This window comes from Tursiops truncatus, chromosome 7 (genome assembly GCF_011762595.2).
Source record: "Tursiops truncatus isolate mTurTru1 chromosome 7, mTurTru1.mat.Y, whole genome shotgun sequence".
Classification (NCBI taxonomy): domain Eukaryota; kingdom Metazoa; phylum Chordata; class Mammalia; order Artiodactyla; family Delphinidae; genus Tursiops; species Tursiops truncatus.
This window is the reverse complement of record NC_047040.1, coordinates 15,913,106-15,931,683: the sequence shown is the minus strand read 5'-3', so window position 1 is coordinate 15,931,683 and position 18,578 is coordinate 15,913,106. Positions and strand designations below refer to the sequence as shown.

Below are 18,578 nucleotides of genomic sequence, written 5' to 3'. Positions count from 1 at the left end.
TGTTCTTATCACTTGGGAAATGACGAGGGTTTTAGGAGCTCTGTGCCAGGAACCAGCAGGAGAGACATATATACATATATATATATATTAGTTTGCAACAGATATTTATTCCCTTTATCCACATTGGGAAACCTAAAATCAGAGCTATTCTACACTCTTTCTACAGTGCTGACTCCTAGATCATGCTTTCAATTCTGAACTCCCCATTGAACGCTGGACCTATACTTCCACCCCTTTCTGGAATATCCACTTGAATGCCTCAGCAGCAGGCTTCACTCAACACCTACCAAACCAAACATATCAGCCCCTGCTCCCTCCCTGCCCCACCTTGCTCAAACCTGCTCCTCTTACGGTCCTTTTGTTCACTGATATCATCACCTTCCTCCTATTGCCCAAGCAGGATACCTGGGAGTCACCCTCTACTCCACCCTCGCTGCAACTCTCCAAGTCCAGTGAAGCAACAAACCCTGCTCTCCCTCTCTACCGTAGTCAGCTTTCAGAACACCAGCATCTGGCACGGGATCTCCACATCTTAGTGTCTTCATACGTTTGGGGTGAGGTAAAGTTCTATTTGGCCGTACTGGTGACCAGGTCACTGCACTGGCTGCTGCTGGCTGGAGAAGAATCAGCACTTCTGGAGTCCCTTTCCTGGTAGGTGGAGACTGGGTGAACAGCTTGGGGAAAGACACCCTTCTCATCCCACACAGGTGGTTGCTGGAGGGGAAGAAATAATCTCTTACACAACACGTCTACCTTGCAGTGTCAGGACTTTCTGCTCTGTTTTCCGACTCTGCTTTTCTTGGGTGTATTTTTGTTTTGGTTTTGGCACTCCCCTTCACGCCACCATCAGCACCCTCAAGTCTATGCAGAAGTCTGGCCACCCTACAGTCCCCAGATGCCTCCACACCCAGGCAATTTCAGAAAAGGCAGACCAGGCATATTTAGGATGAAACTCCCAAGTGCTGGCCACAGAGGCCAAACCTTTTGGAGATCCTGTGGTAGAACATTCCAGAGAACATCCTGAGTGACACCCTTAGATTAAGGCAGGTGCAGAGGCTAGAGACTGCAGAGATGACCTAAAAATACAAGCCACAAAGAGCCTTCTCCTGGGCTAGAGCTGAACAGACTGTATTAAATCTGTGGAAGAAAAGGAAATAGCAGTTGGTGGGCAGGCGCACAGAGAGGCAGAGAGATGCAGAGGGCAGCTCCCTGGGCAGAGTTCAGGGGGAAAATAAAAGGCAAAAGTAAATAAAGAGGTAAAGAGGTGAGGTTTACTGGGCAAATAAAGGATATATAACTTATTATAGCTCTGTTGAGGATTGGGAAACCTTCATTTCTCTCTCTGCTTCCTTTTTTATGTTTTATTTTTCATTGTTTCTTTTCTAGTCTGTTTGTATTTCTCTGTTTTAACTCTCTCTCTCTCTCTGTCTCTCTCTCTCTCTCTCTGTCTCTCTCTCTCTCTCTCTCTCTCTCTCTCACACACACACACACACACACACACACACACACACACAGCCACTTACCGTGCCCACTTAAACAACTTAGCTCAACCAAAGTAACTTGCTTCAACCAGTCAAACGAGGACAGGAAAATAGGAGAGAACATTATTTCTGGGCCTTTCTCTGGCCCCCATGCATCTGAAAGGTCTTGCCTCATGTAACTACATTCCTCCCCTCCTGGCCTATAATGATGGGAGGTAATTTAACCTTGAACAGAGCCAGTGGAATGGTGGTAGCAGATCCCCTTAATTATAAGACGAACAGCCACAAAATATCTCCACAGCAGGAGGAAGACAGCCCCGAGCCCCTAGCACTGACAATAAGACATTAAATTAGACAGAAGTATGAGGACTCCCGTAGGAAGTCAGGGAGAAGGCCGGGAGCCTTCAAGTGTCACCAAATATAGAAGAGAACATGCATGTGGAGGGCCTTGGTGCACAAGGGCTAGTGGGAGAGAAACAAGACAGACTCGAGAGCCCCATCTCAACACTCACAGGGTACCCGGGGTCTCCAAAATATGAACTGTCAGCTGCACAGTCCAGAGATGAAACGAGTACAGAAGTGCACAGAATTTGCTTTCTCATTGGCTCCTGCAACTTCTCTCTGGGGAATACTGAGAAATGCATGAAAACTGTAACTTAAATGTGAAATTCACAGTGAAACTCAAGGGAGGCAACAAATAAAAAGTTTAACCACAGTTTAGGTTGGGGGTTAAAGAGGGGGATGTTTGGTGGTGTGACAGAAAAAGAGATCATAAAAGAAGGTGGCATTTCAACAACTCTGAGATGACGGTCTGGTCCATGGTGAGCCCTCAATTCACACCGGTTCTGCCTTTTCTCTACTATGACGAGGCTGACTTTCTTAGGCAACATCCAGCCTACCAAGTTAAACACCTGTCCACTCAGGCAAAAAGGGTCCCACACTTCTGGGCAGAGGGGAGAGAAGCCATGTGGCAGCTATTTTGAAAGGGCTCAAACTTGGATATTTTTTAGTGTGGATTGAAGGAGACTCACATCTTTTGATATTCCAGTGTTGCAATGACCTACACAGAAGCTAATCGTAAAAGAAGAGAGTAGAAATCTATACCTTATGGTCTGAACTTCAAGTATTGTCAAGAGGGTCAATTATCTATATGAATCAGGCTGGAATATAAACCAGTGAGGGACACAAAAGCGGATCAAAAGATGAGCAGCAGGGGCTTCCCTGGTGGCGCAGTGGTTGGGAGTCCGCCTGCCGATGCAGGGGACACGGGTTCGCGCCCCCGTCCGGGAAGATCCCACATGCCGCGGAGCGGCTAGGCCCGTGAGCCATGGCTGCTGGGCCTGCGCGTCCGGAGCCTGTGCTCCGCAAACGGAGAGGCCACAACAGTGAGAGGCCCGCGTACCGCAAAAACAAAAACAAAAACAAAAGATGAGCAGCGGAAAGCGATCTGAATAGAAGGAGAACAGAGACATACCCATCTCTCAGCTCCTCCTGACTTAAAGGTTCATCAGTATCTTAAGGGAGAGTTCATAGCAATATTACCCCCAATTTTGGTCTGTTTCATGTCATTTGATTTTATATATATATGCAGAGAGAGAGTAAATAAATACATAATATATACTATCATATATAGTATATATTCTGTTTGGTCTAACAAACCTTCTGTCGCCTCTACCAAACGTCTTGAGGTATTGTTAAGGAGTGGTACCTGAGACCTGCCTGAGGACTGAAGTCAGGATGTGGGTACCCAGAGTAGATAAGACTAGTAAGGAACACACACTGCAGAATTCCCCTTTACCAGGACTCTTCCGGTTCAGGTGTGACATCCATTATGGGTATGACAAAGCATTGGGAAACCAAAGGCTGCAGGAGAGGAACACCCGTGCAGAATCACCTGGCAGTGAGAAATAATGATACCTTTTATTTATGGACTGCCTTTCTTCCAAGGAGTTTAAAGCCCTTTGAACAATATTACCTCATTAGTGCTCTCAATTGCCAGGGGGCAGGCAGGAGAGGAGGTTGAAAAGCATTTTTCTTTAGACTTTGAGCTGAACAGCAATGACTGTACAGTTGCCATTCTGTTTCTGAAGTCTAATGGTTACTGGTGTTTAAGCGAATCACCTGGGGAGCTGTCAGACGGCAGGGTTAAGTGACGTGAGACGAAACGTGTGGTAAACCATGAGGACGAGTCACAGTCCCTGTCTCACGGTGCCATGTATCAGTTTATCGTTTCTTTTTTTTTTTTTTTTTAATGTTTTTCTAGAATTTTTATTTTACATTCGACTATAGTTGATTTACAATGTTGTGTTAGTTTCAGTGTACAGCCAAGTGATTCAGTTATACGTATACATGTATCTACTCTTTTTCAAATTCTTTTCACATTTAGGTTATTACAGAATACTGAGCAGAGTTCCCTGTGCTTTACAGTAGGTCCTTGTTGGTTGTCTATTTTTAATATGGTCGTGTGTCTATGTTAATCCCAAACTACATAAATCACAGTTTATCGTTTCTTAAAGTGATGGCTGTTTTTTCCAGAATGGGCCTGGAGGGAGGGAAACACCTTTTTTGCCCGTGCTTCCAGGCCATTTCTCCTCCCTCAAGAATCCCAGGACGGTTGAAACCCATGCCATCAGACCAGTCCCACTGCTACCCTTCCCTTTAGCAATAACCTAGCCCCCTCCTGCTTATTACCCCTTATTCTCTGATCGATTTCAACATCTTTCTCTCCCCAGTGATGAACATGTGTTGGCCCCAGTAGACGACAGACTTGGACCAGACCTCCATGTATCTCCTTGTCTCCAAAAGCCCCACTCTAACAGAAGGACTGAGATGTTTAAGTTCTGGTACTACTGAGAGCTCAGACACCCTTGATCCAGCAGTCCTTGAAAAGTCTGGGCACTCCCTTTGTCCCAGTACATCCTGTTGCCTGGGAGGTGGCCACAGGCTTCTTTGGGGAAATTTCAGGAGCATGTTTATAATATAACCTGGAACATTCTTGTCTTAGTTTGTTCCAGCTGCTGTAAGAAAAAACTACCCCAGACTGGGTGGCTTACAAACAACAGAAATGTATTTCTCATAGTTCTGGAGGCTGGAAGTCCAAGATCAGGGGCCAGCATGGTCAGGTTCTGGGGAATACCCTTCCTGTGGGTTGCAGACTGTCAACTTCTCACTGTGTCCTCACGTGGTAGGGAACTCTGTGGGGTTCTCTTTTATAAGAGCACTAATTCCATTCATACGGCTCCACTCTCATGATCTAAACACCTCCCAACCTCCCCCCCCCAATACCATCACACTGGGCATTAGGAATTTAACATGAATTTTTAGGGGGGACACAAGCATTCAGACCATAGTGGTTCTTCCAGGGGGCTTGAACTTCCCTTCAGTCAATGGGCTCCCTGTCTCTGAACTGACTTTGATTTAGAGACTGGGTGAAGAAACTGCAATTTTCTATTGCAGTAGCTGACAGTCCTGTTACGGGTCTTACTAACTCACAGGATTTTAAAAAATACATTCATAAGCAGCCCAATACGCTATCCATCTATCTCCTCCCCCAGAAACTGTGATCAGAAGCCCTCTCCACAAAACCCAGAAACCAAGCCATCATGACCGCCCTCCAGCCTTGCTGCTCATTGTAGCTTATACCCACTTTGCCTCTGATGGCTAAGTTCTGGCCCCTGACCTCTTGTGCACCAGAATCCCATCATTCTTAATAATGCCAGGGAGCCCAGGCCAAGGGCAGCATCTCCTGCTCAGCCCCGACCTACAGAGAACAGCCATCCTCGGAGCTTCTCAAAGACACCAGTGCCCCTCCCCAGAACTCTCCTTACCCTTGGTGAAAAAAGGGAATGTCCTCTGGGTCCACCTGGTTCTCAATCTCACGTGATAAAACCAACCCAACGTTTCCTCTTCCCTGACCCCTTCCTCAGTACCACGCTATGGTAGTTCCAGCACCTCCACCTAACTTACGGAAGGCCACCATTGGGGCCAAGTTTCAAAAGTGTTCTGGGAGCAATCCTAGCATCTTTGCCAGAATGTCAAACTCCAGGTCAAAAGAAAGCCTTTTCACGTTAATAAATTCTTACCTATACAGTTTTTCTATTCCACTCTAACCCCTCACCCATCACTTAGGCATGTTGCCAGACAAGCTGATGTCTGCATGTCTCCTAATTCCTCCCAGTACATATCAGCCAGGTGCTATCACTTCTTCAAGCCTGTAAGATCTTCTTCTAGGACAGGCGCTCCATATCCCAGGTTCACTGTGTTAGGCCATGACCCAGGCCAGGCTTGAGGGGATGGGAGTGACAAGGACAAGTGTCACCTTCTGGCATGGAGAGGAATGTGGCTTGAGGAATTTTATTTTGGGCTGTGATCCCAGAGAGCAGCCGTAAACAACGGTGGAGGCGAACAGGGAAACAGGGAAAGGGGTGCAAGGCTATAATATGAAGTTGGCCACCATTTCAGATGACTGGTGCTAAGTCCCTCTGAGACCTTCTGCGGACCCTTAGGAGATGCATCTCAGAAGCGTTCATCAGGAGGATAAAAGTAGGAAGGTTTAATCCATAGGTTCCTATTCCCCTTTGGTCAAGGGTGGTCCTTTGCACAGTAAATCCCCTGCACTTGCTGACTGTTCCTGTGTGAGCGCAGAGCAAGTGCCTGGAACTTGCCCACTGCAGTGATACAGAGTCAGAGATGGGTTGAGAGGATTTTGAGGTGGTGCCCAGGGTATTCAGTACAATCGCCAGTACCCTCCTCTTGCCCTATCCAGTGGTTCGCTCTCACCCTCATCTTACTCCTCTCTGCAAAGTCTGAGGCTGGTTCATCTTTGAAACACTTCATCACTTGGCTTCTGGGTCATTACTGTCTTCTGATACTCTTTCTACCTTTTCTGCTCTTCCTTCTTACCCTCCCTAGCTGGTTCTTCCTCTTCCCAGTCTTTACATGTTGAACTGCTCCAGGGCTTAATACTCATCCAAAATGAGTATTAATACTCATCCAAAATGGTGGCTTCATACTCGGGTTTTTTGTTTTTATCAAGACCCATTTCCCAGTGTTACAGGATTAAATCTACAAACTAAAGATTGTCAAATTTATATCTCTATCCCAGACTTCCCCAAACGCCAGATTCAAATATCTATCTATTTAACACCTCAAACTTGATGTCTATAACAGAACTATTGAGTTCCCCGCCACCATCACAAAACTCGACTTCTTCTTCCATCTCCTTCAGCTGTACGGCGTGCACCACAGATCATCAGGTTGCACAGATCAAAAACCCAAGATATCCCTTGAAGGCTTCCCCATATCCTTTCAAAATGTACCTTGAAACTGACCTCTGTGGATCTTCTCCACGAACATCACCCAACTCCCAACAACTGTCACCTCTCAGGGAACACAGCAAAAGCCACCTCTTCCTTGTCTCATCTTTGTCAGTCCTTCATGGAGCAGTCACGCAATCCATGCAAGTATGCATCGGATCGTTTCATTATCCTACTTTAAATTCCCCAGTGGCGTCCATCACACTCAGAATAAACCACAGACTTTTTTCCATGGCCAACAAACTTATTCGTCAGCTGCACTGGCCTGTCTCTCCTCGACTCCTTCCCAGTCTCCACGACAGTCATACCACTAACACTGGCCTTCTTTCTCTTTCTGCCTCAGAACATCGGCACTTATTCTTCCTTCAGCTTGAAATAATTTTTCCTCCACCACCTCACTCCCATTATTTCTGAGTTACCGCTTTCTCTTTCTTTGTAGCATCTAACATTACCTAGCAGTACACACACACACACACACACACACACACACACACACACACACATCATAAGTTCCACATGGGAACACTGTCTTTTTACCCCTGTATCCCCAGAACATAGAACAGTAATTGTCATACTATAGGCATTTCGTTACAAAAAGACCAGAGAATCTATAAATGAAAATGTAAGATGAGAATAGAAATGATGGGATCACAATGGGAACAGCAAAACTTTAAACAATATGAAATATAATTAGTATTAAAGCCAATAAAAAGCTGAAAGGAAACTGCAAGAATTTAAAAACCGAAAGAGTAAAGGAAGAGAAATGCAAAGAAAAGAACAGTTAATTTAAAATTGCAGGGCTTCCCTGGTGGCACAGTGGTTGGGAGTCCGCCTGCCGATGCAGGGGACACGGGTTCGCGCCCCGGTCCGGGAAGATCCCACATGCCGCGGAGCGGCTGGGCCCATGAGCCATGGCCGCTGAGCCTGCGCGTCCAGAGCCTGTGCTCCGCAAGGGAAGAGGCCACAGCTGTGAGAGGCCCGCGTACCGCCAAAAAAAAAAAAAAAACTGCAGCTATTTCAGAATTGAAAGGTTCTTAAGTTTAGAATGAGGTCAGACACATTCTGCTTTTCAAGTCAGTATCTTGGATTGGGTGTTTAGTTACTTCTTTTGCTCATTGCATTTGTGGTACTTTACAGTTTAAAAATGCTTCCACATGCATCATTTCAGTTAACCCTCCTCCAAAGGATCTTGTTGAGATTGCCAAACAAGTACTCCACCCCATTTCACGTTTATGGAAACAGAGGTTTGAGAATCTTGCCCAAGAGGTTTGGCGGCAGCCGCTGAGAGGCAAAATGGGGATTTTTCCAAAAGTGTTTTTACTCCAAAGCCTAGACACTTACACTCTATTTTCTGATTGCAAACACCTATGATGATTTTTTTAAGTAAACGTATTCTGAAATTTAGTATAGAGAAAGATAATTCTGACTCTTGAAAAATGTCTTGTACAGAACTTTTTAATTATTATTTCCGTCATTATCTGTATTTGCCACAAGAGAGCTGACTACGGTATAGGGCTTTGTGCTTAATTCTGTCCCTTGTCAAAAAGAAGCTGTTTTTACAGCTTAAAAGAAACTGTAACGTTTTCATTTCAGTTGAGAAATTCACCAGTCTTGGCATTCTATCTCCCTGGTTGAGTCGATAATAATTTCCTACAAGCTTATTTTTCAGTCATTTCATTAAACTGCTTTGCCTGATTTGGTTCTTTTTCATATAAATTGTTTTTATCTTCTGGTTCCATATTTCAACCTGAACAGCTACAAATATTTAGTTGCATGATATTCAAAAACTGCAATCTTTTTTCCTTAATTAGATTTAAATATATGGAAATTATTCATTTTCTGTTTTTTCACATTTCTTTGTACAAAGAGGCAAACATCTTGGATTATTTTCTCAGGAAAAGATTGTGGAGCTATACAGGAAGTGCAAGTACACGTAGCAAGCCATTTTAAGTATCAGCTACACTACTGCTTTACTGTTTTACTTTATTATAAAAATATTTTTGTTCATTGGAGGAGAAAACTTGAAGAAAGCCATCTTGAACATAGCAAATTGCTCCACAGAAATGGGTTTTGCAGGTTTTCATTCAAATAGCAACTATTTAAAAAATTATATTTCCCTAGTTAGTCTGAAAGCCTGCCCAAACTAACCTGTTACTATGTGTGAACAGCCAATGATGTTGGGCTCATGGGCCCAGATTCTGGTAAGACTCTTAAATGACCTGTTAAGGAACTTCCCTGTTTTAAAACAATCGTCATTTTCAGATTTCCAGATTTAACCTAAGGCTGAGTCCCAACAACACAAGCTTTCCTTCCTGTGGCTGGCTAGGGCTCCCCATCACTGGACTTGGACCTTGATTTTCAATCATCACCTATTATACACCCTGACATTTCTGCCTCTCTGTGCTTTTCCTATAGCTGCAAAGAACAAGTAAATGAAATGAGCCCAGAGGAGTAATCATCTCTGCTTCTCACTGCAGCTAAAATGAGTCAGGTTTCTAATTTAGGGCTACTGAGAAGAGGTTTAGGAACTTTTAGGAATAGATCAATATTATTATGGAAGATTAAGGAATTGTAACAAAATAACTGAATAGAATCTAAAAGTCAAAATGAGTGAGTGAGGGGCCATAATCAAAAGTCTAATAGAAGAACACATACTAATGGACATAAATATTATGGAACGCTATACCCACGTTACAGCATAATATAATTTTTCCAGGAATTTTAAAATATGTTTACCATTATATTCCTCAGGATACAAGAATTGCTGGGTATGTACCCTTCACCCAGGATGGCAATCTATTATTGTTGAACAAAATTTTTACTCACTTTTACAATGGTCACATTTTAGAGCACTTCAGTTTTTAAATACTGAAGTTACTCAAAAGTAAAATTTAAATGTTGAAAGGATATGATATTCTAAAATCAAAGTAAGTTTAATAATAGGGGCAATAGTGACCACACTTCCTCAACTTTAAGATGCACATTTTTTTCACATTTTAGCATATCCGAAATTGGCCTATATCTTACCATCAATGGCATCTTACAATGGAAAATGGTACCATTTTTGCCCTTTCTCAGTGGAATACACACCATTGAGAAAGAAATAATGCTGCGTCTTAGAATCGATGGCTTATTCAATTTGATGAAATGCAGCATTAGGAAAGGAACCAGAAATATTAGGAGTGAGACGAGCTCCGGAAACAACAGCTAACACCCAGCAGGAAGCAGACCTCTGTTAGATGGTGTTTGTGGGCAGTTGAAGAGGTTCTAATTAACTGTTTCACTTCGCAATTTATTAAGACTGAATAGGAATGATTCACTTGGTTGCACCAAGTTGAACACAAACATGGGGGCTGTGTCTGCCGATTGTAAAGCAGGGTTTTCCAGTTGCTCCTGGTCTACTGTGGCCAATGAAGATAGGCTTAACGTGGTTGACACAGACATGAAGGAGTAAAAAACATTGCCGAGTTACATCATCTAAGCCACAGTTTCTTATTTCAAGTACCTTTGGCCGTGTCATAGTACCTAACTCAGGAAGGCGAGGATGAAAGAATTTTCTAGGTCAGGGTTTCTCAACCTCCACACTATTGACATTTTGGACTAGATAATTCTTTGTTGGGGGTGGAGGGATTGTCCTGCGCGTTAGAGGACGTTTGGCAACCTCCCCGACCTCTACCCACTAAATGCCAGTAGCAACATCCCCTCCCCCCAAGTTTTGACACCAAAAATTTCTCCAGACTTTGCCAAAGGTTGGGGTGTGGGGCGGAATCACCAAGGTATAGAACCACTGTTCCAGGTCTTCTCCCATCCTGTGGTACCACTGGCCCTTAAACAACACCGAAGTTAAGGCGCCAACCCTCGCACGGTCAGAAACCCACCCCCAACTGTGCTTCAGCACCCCCTGGGGATTGCTTTCAGGACCTGGCCAGATATCAACATTTGCCCATACTCCAATCCCACAGTCACCCCTTCATATCCACGATTCCAAATTCACAGGTTCAACCAACCACAGACCGTGCAGTCCTGTATCTATTGAAAAAAATCCACACAGAAGTGGATCCACGCAGTTCAACCCTATGTTGTTCAAGGGTCAACTGTAATTCCAAGAAATTCATGTGAGGGAACACAGATAAATAGATGCAAAAAACAAACAAAAGTTCATGAAAACTCCCTTGAAATTGACAGAAATGATCTGAAGCTTCAAAGATACCTTCAAGTGTTCAGGTTACCAAAATTCCAGTAGATTCAAGATTAGAAAAAAAATTATACCTAGCATTTGAATGTATCATTGAAAAACTATCCACACAGCCTTTGCTAGCAAACGTTTATCTATACGACTCTTAAAGCAATGAGAAACATATTGATCTATATGTGATCAAAAGAAAATCTGAAAAAATAAAGTGGTTGATTTGTTTGGCTCATGGAGTCATGGGTGTTTTCCATTCCTGTTTTATTTACGCCATGAGTAATTACATATATCCTGCTTTCAGCTGTCTGATAATAACTAATAAAGATCAATGTGAATGGGTCAGAATGCTTAAGTGCCACTGGGTAATATCTAGCATTTTCTAAGTGATTACTACGTACCAGGCATGATGCTTATATGCTTTATATGTATTGATCCATTTAATATTTACAACAATCCTGAGAGTTAGGTACCATTTCCAGGAAGACTTGACTTACCCAAGATTACACCGTAAGCAGCAGGACCCAGGATCAAGCTCTGGGCTGGCTTCTTACCATATCACTACTGATCACACACTCTGCAAAAAACATGTGACCCCGACTGCCACGACATCCCTACCCGAATTCTACATCCCCAGAGTACTGGTCGACTCACAGTTGCTAGCCATGTGCCTTGCGTTTCTATTTCTCTGCCTTTGCTCATACTGCTTTCCCCATTGGGAAATTTATTCCCTCTGTTTTTTTTTTTTTTTTTCCCTAAACCATATCCTTCATTTGATCCTTACTTTAGGTGGATTTTCTCCATGAAATTTTCTAAGATTATTCTAGCCACAGTGATCTCCCCTTTCTCTGAACACCTTTTACTGTATGCCTAATTAGATACCTGTTATATAAGATTTCGGTTTTTAATGCCTGATAACAATAGCTAATATGTGTGTGTGTGTGTGTGTGTGTGTGTGTGTGTGTGTGTGTGTGTGTGTGTGTGTGTGTGTGTGTGCTTTAGTAGAGTTTCACATGCATTATCTCATTTTATCCTGACCTCAAACATAGTTTTCATTACAGTGATTTCACAGGTTCAAAAGTCCAAGTGTCAGAGTACCTGGATTGTTCAAGGAACCACTTGGTAAGTGGTGGACTGGAACTTGAAGTCTTCTAGCTTCAAACTTCATGTTCTTCCTTAAAACTCAGGTCTTGTAGCCCAGATATCTATAAATGTATATAAGTCAGCCTCACCAACTAAACTGCAATTTCCGTGTTTTAATTTCCTCCATTTCTCTCACTCCTACCCCTGTACTTAGTAAGATTTAGAATAATTGTTTATTGATTGGATGATCTTTGCCTCCTAAACGTCAGAGCATAATACAACAACAATAATAGTAATAGCTGATGCTTCCTAATCTCTGTTTGTGGACCAGGAATTATGCTCAGCACTACTCAGGGACTGCAAATGAGGAAACTGGGTATTAAATTAGGGAATTAGAAAAATAATCCTGACCTATCTTCAGTTGGATTTCTGTTTGAACTTGGTTGATAATAAACTCCCAATATGTGTGAGTTGGTGTTCATACCTAATGCATGGCTCCTTGTCAGATATTTGTACATGTATTTTTCCTCATTTAATTTTGAAAAAAAAGTCTGTGAGAAATTACTATTTTATCCTCATTTTTGGCAGAAGAAAATGAATTTAGAGAGATTAAGTAACAAGCAGAAGGTCGAAGCAGGTTTCAATCCAGCAAACTAACTCCTGACTTTTAATAACCCTTTATCACAAAAAGCAGACATTTCTAAGACTCGTGTTTCGGGTGCACATGTATTTATTTGTAACTATTTAAATATATGTGTATTCAAGTTTTCAAAACTGATCTAATGTCTAGAATATCAAATTTTCTGATGTCATGTCGTCGATAGGACTGCAGAAGTTCCCAAGCAGAGGATATTGTCAGAGAGACAAATATCAGATTTTTTGTTCTTCTTGGTTGCAGGCTCAGGAGCTGTCTCAGAGCACCACACCGTCAGAGAAAATGATTGTCATGATGTGTGCCCAGCTGGGGTGGAGGTGGATCAGGGGAGGCCCGCTGCCTCCCCTGGAATGCAATGAAGTTCACTTCCCTGAACCAGTTTGCCTACCCTGGCAGCACACGTGACGTGAAAAATGCAGGTACCTCCATCAGGCAAGTATTGCTGGGTAATTCCCAGCTGTCTGAGGGTCATTTGGCACGCTCTCAGTAGCTGACACCTGAGCAGTAAGTAATCTGGTTTTCAGTGAGGTAATTATCCAGCAAACCTGCACCGTCCGGACACCTAAGCAGCGTGTTACGACATATGGAACAAACGGCACACCTGAGTAAGCTTACAGTCGCGAAAACACTATTATCTTTAATCACAAGGATATGTCAAAATGATTGCTCTATTTCTGTGCAGGCTTAAACCACCTGCTCCAAAACCACATTGTAGGTATTTTTTAGGATGCTGGGGACCTTGAAAGTGATTTTTTACTCATAAGTTAGTTCGAGAACATACCCACTAGAGTTTGGTCCAGATTCACAACTTCCGAATCAGGGACTTCCTCTGCCCAAGGAGACCCAAGGCTAAGAATCTTTGACCTCACCACCAAGTGTTCCTCTTTGCAGGAATGAGGTGGAAATTTCATATGAATCCTTTCACCACTGAGCAAACTTTCAGCTTTTTTACATAGAAATAATACAGAAATATCTAAAAATATAAGCATTTCAGAGGCTGGTGGATAATGGCTGTTCTTTTTTTATTAGTGACCACAAGCCCCTTGACAGTGGAGTATTCATTGAACAGTCGGTGATCATCCTCTAGAAATTTTCTGAACGCTTTGCTGAAGTCAATCAACTTAGAAATAATAACTAATTTCTAGAGCCATCTTGCTGATGTGGAGAAGTTTATTATTCATATGTGTTAGTTTACTAGAAGTAAATCTGGCGTAAGGACCAAGTCCAAATTCAGGGTATTTGTTTTTCTTGAAAGCAATTCTCCCTCTCCTTTAGAAAACGTTTATCAATTTACTCAGCCCCTCCATGCCTCAGGTTTCCTTCCACTCATTAATTAGCAAGTATTTGTTGAGTCTCCCATGTGCCAGACCGTAAGCTTTATAGATAAAATGGCAAAGAAATGGACCAAAAAAAAAAAAACTTGCCTCACAGAGCTTACATTCAAGTGGAGGAAAGTGTACAATGAACAAACAAATATGTAAGTGTAATATATAGAATGTCAGATAGTGATAAATTCTATGAAAAATAAAACAGTAAAGAAAATAGAGAATCCTAGTGTAGAAGGGCATGAAAGACATTATAATTTTAAATGGGGCTGTTCAAGACTTTTCCTAAGAAGGTGACATTTGAGCCAAGTTCTGAAGGAGTGAGAATGAGCCATGTGGATATCTGGAGGAAAGCATTCCAGAGGAAAAAGGAAATGCAAAGGCCCTGGGCTGCGAGGACACCCGGTGCATTCCAAAAATGGCAAGGTGACCAGTGGGGCTGGAGCTGAGTGAGCAAAGGGGAGGCATCAGGAGGCCAGATCTTGTCAGGCCTTTTAGGACCTTATAAGGACGTGGGTTTAAAGCACCAGACTTAGAGCATCAGAGTTTAGAGTGTTTGTTTTCAGCAGAGTGGCATGATGTGACTTGCACTTTAAAAGGATTATGCTAATTCCTGTGTGGGGATTAGATTATAGGGGAACATGAATGCAACTGCTTACTCAACAAAGGACATCGAGTAGCAGCCATTGCAATAATCAAGGCACAAGACAACTATGGCTTGGACTGAAATAAGACCGGTAAATATTGTTGAATTCTAGATATATTTTTGAGGTAGAGTCAACAGAATGTCAATGGAATGAATGTGGGATATGAAAGAAACAAAGGATGACTGCAAGATTTTGGCTCAAGGAAATAGAAGGATGGAGTTTCCCTTTCCTGAGATGAGGGAGATAGTGTGAAAAGCAGGTTGGCTAGGCAGCAGTGTGGGAGGAAACACTGTGGAAATCAGGAGTTCCAGTTGGGAAATGATGGGTATGGTCAGACATCCAAGTAGACATGATAAGTAGTTGGTTATATGACTCTGGAGGGCAGGGGACAGATCTGCACTGAGAATAGAACTCTGAGAGTCATCAGCATAGAGGTGACATTTTTAACTCTGAGACTAGATGAGGTCATCAAGGGGTAAGCCTCTAAAATTCAATCATCTATGCAATAATGAGGAAGCAGAGAAGGAGACTGAGGAAGAATTGCCAGTGATGTGGGAGCACTTTGAGCACTGATGACGGGGTGTCCAGGAGGAGGAACTGAAAAGCTCTGTCAAGCTCTGCTGAGGTCTCATGACATGAGGATGGAACTGACCACCAGGATCACAATGCTGAGATCACTGATGACCTTGGTGAGCGTCTTTTCTTCCAAAGAGAATAAGAAGAATTGAAAAGAGTACAGACAGTTCTTTCAAGAAGTTTTGCTCTGAATGGTCCCCAAGGAAAAGGACAATAGACGAAGAGGGATATGAAGTCAAGACAATTTTTTTTTAAATCAGCTTAATTGAGGTGTGACTTACATACAATGCAACTCATCAACTTCGGGTGTATAGTTCAATGAGTTTTGACAAATGTGTACATCTGTGTGAGTGCCACCACAATCCAGATGCAGAACAGTTTCATCACCTCAAAAACCTCTTAGGTGCCTCTTCCCATCAATCGGCCTCTCATCCCCAGACCCGGGAAGCCACTGATCTGTTTTCTGTCACTATAAATGAAATTTGTCTTTTTGAGTTTCACATAAATGGAATCATCCAGTGTGTCACCTTTCATGTCCAACTTGTTTTGCTCAGTATATTGTTTCTGAGAATTATCCATGTTGATCTGTGGATTGGTACATACTTCCTTTCCATTGCTGAGTAGTATTCCACTGCATGGATATACCACAGCCTTTTTATCTATTTACCTATTGATGGACATGTAAGTTGTTTCTAGTCTGCGCTCTTATGAATAAAGCTGCTATAAACATTCATGTTTAAGTCTTTTGTGGATTTGTTTTTCATTCAAGCAGATGTTTTTGCTTAAGATCAAAGAAATTTGGGAATTACAATTTCAGTTATGGCAGTGTTGAGATTTTGAGTTTGTCATAAAATCTTAGTACTGGGATGATATAGCTCCTTGGACAATAAATAAGCATCCTTCACCCATAGTCATTTATTCAGTATTGTACTCTAGCAACTCATGAGGATATTGACTTTGCCCTCAAGTAACACATAATCTAGTGAAAAAAACGAAAGTGTAAATAAATTGAATGAGGGTAGGCCTATGAACAGAATGGGCAGTAAACTCAAGGGACTCATTCTCCAGAAAGACAAAACTGGCCACAACTATAACTTGGCTTAAGAAAATGTTTGTAGATAGTGATATCATGAGTTATCATATAAAGAATGGATATACCAATGTTAAGTAAAGTCAGGTATGCTTATGATACATTCCTAACCCTGAAGACCATCATCATCTTCCTCACCAACTGCACCCAGCATGATTTCTCAGAAAGCCACCATGGATGCATTATTAGCAAAGGGCAGCCTTCCCGTGATTTGATGACCAACCACTAGTGTGTGATCAGAGAAGCTTAGCATGTGTTCGTTTCTAGTCCTGCCTGATTCACCTTTAGCATGATCTAGGATAACCCTCCTAAATCTCTACGCCCTTATTTCTTTTCTTGCGAGGTGTAAATACAACATCTGAGTGGGATTAATGGAGAAGTGTTATGGGATGTGTTGCCCGACAACAAAGTGAAGTGTGAGAACTGACAGCAAAATATTAGTGTGGGGACATGAGTTTCTCTGTGTTCCCAAAACTCTAACTATCAAAAATATACATATTAAACCTACTCCTTGCAACCTACTAGGAGCAGATGGGCCAAAGTAGACTGTCATCTGAGAACTGACCTGGCATGTACAACTAGGTTTAGGCATCGTTGAGAGCCGGCCTGATGCTCACAGCTGGGCATGGGGTTTCCTGTTTGACAATCTCCCAGAACACTGGCCTCAGACACAGTCACTCTGAGGCCATGAGTAAGTGAGGCAAAAGAAAAGCACTTCCTAATTTTATCTAAGAACAGACAGAAATACAGTCATTATGCAATCCACAAAATACCAAACAATCCAGTTGCTCATAGCTAATATGATTGACTGCTCTTCCTTTACTAATTACAGTTTTGTGCTTGCTCTAGACTCTTCTCCCTATAGATAAGACTTATTGAGATGCCTAATCATTGAATTGTCCCTGCTTTCTAACAGAAGCCACTCTAGGCCCTCCCCCAAAGTCACCCAACCAAAGTCAAGAGCCTGTAATAAGTCATTTCTAATACCTTCTCACCAAGACATCCCACAGATCCCCATGCGGTGTGTTCTCCCTTATTGCAATGAGTAATCAATTCAGCATGTTAATTACATGTATGCCCCTGACGGTCTTTCACCAGAAGGCATTGACAACACATTTGCTCCAGAATTTTCAGTACAGGAAAAGGGAAGCAGGGCTTAAGATGTCACATCTCTCAGAAATATTAACACTTAGCAAATCTTACTCTTGTTTAAAAACCTTTCTGGGACAAAGAAGTGATTTCCTACCTGTAAATATCATGTTCCAGTAAGGAATGGGATGGAGGTGGCAATATTGGGACTGAGAATGTCGACACGAGTTCCTCCTCTGATTCCTCCCTCATGACCCCTGCCTTCCCAGTCCTGGGCAGTTATAGACACAGCCCTGCCCAGACTCTGATTCAATCAGCCCTGACCAGGGAAGGGATTAACACCAGTGTGTAGAGTCTGGAATTCATCTTGCTGCTGCAGGCCTGGTATCTGATGAGCCCCGAGCACCAGGCTGCAGCCCTGTTCTCTCACCAGATTTCAGCCTCAATTTCCTGCTTATTATTCCAGTCTACTGCTGGGTCTGGAGCTCTGCCTGGAACCTTCAGAGCCCACTGGGAAGGGATCCAACACCTTGTGGCACCCTTGCCCTTATCCCTCCCCTGGAGGTTGTAGCTTGTTCCCTCTATTCCCAGTTGCTGGCAGGGGTACCATTCCAAATGTGTTTATCCTCAGGAGCCAGGACGTGGCTGACCTTTCTGACACTGCAAATTGTACCACTGGCTCTGGAGCCCTTCAGCTGAGAAAGTTCCCCAGCCCTGGGCCCATCTGGTCCGAGGTTTCTCCAGCACTTCCTCTTGGCCAGTCGCAGCATTCCTGACCGTTAAGCCCACCCAAGTTATAACAGCCCCAGCTCACCAGACACAGTTTATTCATATGCAACAGGACACCTTCCTTGGCCATCACCCAACAGAGAAAGTTGCTACAAGAACCAGTCTGCTGAGTCTTTAGGGCTTCCAGACATAATTTTAGATTCAAGAAAACAGCAGGAGACAGGAGGGGGTTGCCTCTTACCACATGAAGGAGTGCAGAGCAAGAAGGAGAGTCATTATTCTATGTGCCTAAATCACTTTCCGGGAGCAAATAAATGCAACTTCAAAAACCCGATGACTTAAAAATACATAAGGACTTGATCAACACTTGACTATTGGGTACTAACTAGATATCGACCGACC

At 42.9% G+C, this 18,578-nt stretch overlaps 2 long non-coding RNA genes across 2 annotated transcripts in view; one reads left to right on the top strand and one right to left on the bottom strand.

Moving 5' to 3' along the window:
* Window positions 1–17,698, bottom strand: part of LOC141279054 (uncharacterized) — a 142,336-nt gene extending 124,638 nt beyond the window's left edge. Inside the window, exon 1 of the long non-coding RNA XR_012332804.1 lies at window positions 17,605–17,698. This is a non-coding gene — a long non-coding RNA (uncharacterized lncRNA). The remainder of the gene's footprint in view (window positions 1–17,604) is intronic.
* Window positions 315–16,008, top strand: LOC109548028 (uncharacterized). Its single transcript, XR_002174023.3, has 2 exons — window positions 315–651; window positions 12,964–16,008. It is a non-coding gene; the product is annotated as an uncharacterized lncRNA (long non-coding RNA).
* Window positions 17,699–18,578: the final 880 nt, after the last annotated feature.